Genomic DNA, 2124 nt, shown 5'->3' with positions numbered 1-2124 from the left:
ATAATTGCCTGTGGATAGGACAAATTAAAAATGTGTTATATGATCTTCACTCACAGAAAAACAAATGCCAGTACACTAATCAAATACAAGAATGACAAAATATATTTTTTTTTAAGATACATCGGGCATACATGTGTTGATATATAAAGTGACGTCGGCAATATTCTCACCCAGGAAGGTAAACTGACAAGACAGGATCAAGATTCAGTTAACCCTTAAAGACATGGAGGAGAGGGAATATGGCAAATCCCTGTGCATGTGGTAAACACACAGCCTTCCTATGAAAATCCTTTGCCTCCAAAAGTTTCCTTTGCGCTCTGCTGAGGTCACTGTCCACCACATATACGATGTTAATCAGCTTTGACTCACAAGGTAGATAAAAGAGCTGCCTCGTGAACTTTGGATCGATAACATCCACCACCAACATTCCATTTTGCCGCTTTTCCCTCACAAACACAAATTGTTCTGTCTCTAACATGAAGCAGTGATTTGGTGCCTTGGTCGATATGGAGTACGTTTTGCGCCTCCTTTGCTTTGTGTGTTCCTGTGTGTTTGCCTTTTCTGCCAATCTTTTTGTGACCTGAGCAACTGGATTTCTGCCGTTTCTCACCAATTTTTTTATGGACTGCAGGTGGTTCTCAAATGGAAAGCAGGACAACTCATTCAAGGAGCACTTAAAGTTAAAAACATCATCAGCAATGTGTTTGATAGAGTGGATGTTGTATGTTGGGAAAGTTTCCCCATAGAGTTCAGAACTGGTATCCACAAAATGTTCAAGCACACTGTAAAAAAAACCCCCGTTATTTTACGGAATTTTACCGTTTTATTTTACAGGTTTTTCCACGTATTTTTGAAATACAGTTAAAAATGGTAAAATTACAGAAATAGACAACATTTACAAATCCAGTGTAAAATCACATGAAAAAAATGTCAATGTACATAACACCCCAAAAAATATTTTTTAAAGATTTTTTTCCACATAACACCAATTTATCAGTGCGCTGATATATATACGATACTACAATACTGCTATTAGAAAGATGTGTCATTTGTGTTTTAAGAACGTTTAGCTCAGGAGTTATTGATCAGGTAAATTCGAATCTGTTGCCAACTTTACCGAACTTCGACCAATAGTGCAATATATATATACGATACTACGATACTGCTATTAGAAAGATGTGTCATTTGTGTTTTAAGAACGTTTAGCTCAGGAGTTATTGATCAGGTAAGTTCGAATCTGTGAATATGTTGCCAACTTTACCGAACTTCGACGCATAGTGCAATATTTTTAATCAGTTTTTATATACATAATCGTAGGCGTCGTCTAAAAGCTCAAAAAGTCGCGAATATAAGACGATGTAGCAGTCGCTTCCGAGTCGAGGTTGGATGAAAGTTCTTAATTCAGAAACAGATTCATTAGGACCAGCGCTTAAAGTGGCCCAACCCCTCCGAGCGCGATTTGAACGTTAGTAACTTTATGTTCGTCGGCACTTTTTCCCTCTTCAAGCACTGGTTATTACGCCTGTATAATGAAATTCGCTTAACTAACATCAATTGGACTGCACGTTTTACTTTCAGATATAATCACACTGATGATCTGAACTATCGTATGTACAGTCAGGCCTGGGTGTCTGCATAGGCACGTGCCTAGTATCCCTCCTCATTAAAACCTTGTATCTCCATATTAAGTCACTTTTTAATAAATTATTTCTATTGGTTACTTCAGCGAGAGAGAGGACCAGATGTTCCATGAAGTGGATCAGACAACCTTGCCCTCTGAAGTAGACTGTGCCAAACTTCCAAGTACACCCTGCATAATTGTGTGTGGTATGTTTGAATATTTTTAAAGGAAAACTATTTAATATTTGCGGGAATTTAAGTTTGTCACAGTGTTACTGATCTCTTCTTTTTCCTGTTGTTATGCACAAGAAAAAGAAGAGATCAGTAACACTGTGACAAACTTAAATTCCCGCAAATATTAAATAGTTTTCCTTTAAAAATATTCAAACATACCACACACAATTATGCAGGGTGTACTTGGAAGTTTGGCACAGTCTACTTCAGAGGGCAAGGTTGTCTGATCCACTTCATGGAACATCTGGTCCTCTCTCTCGCTGAAGTAAC

The 2124-nt window shown here is 37.7% G+C and overlaps 1 long non-coding RNA gene across 1 annotated transcript; it reads left to right on the top strand.

The window, feature by feature from the left end:
- Positions 1–1023: 1023 nt before the first annotated feature.
- On the top strand, positions 1024–1896 carry LOC107709329 (uncharacterized). Its single transcript, XR_001636483.1, has 3 exons — positions 1024–1089; positions 1226–1339; positions 1394–1896. It is a non-coding gene; the product is annotated as an uncharacterized LOC107709329 (long non-coding RNA).
- The last annotated feature ends 228 nt before the right edge of the window (positions 1897–2124 follow it).

The sequence above is a fragment of the Sinocyclocheilus rhinocerous genome, unplaced genomic scaffold (assembly GCF_001515625.1).
Source record: "Sinocyclocheilus rhinocerous isolate Xijiao unplaced genomic scaffold, SAMN03320098_v1.1 scaffold10914, whole genome shotgun sequence".
NCBI classification, from domain to species: Eukaryota; Metazoa; Chordata; class Actinopteri; order Cypriniformes; family Cyprinidae; genus Sinocyclocheilus; species Sinocyclocheilus rhinocerous.
This window is presented reverse-complemented; position numbering and strand designations above follow the sequence as displayed.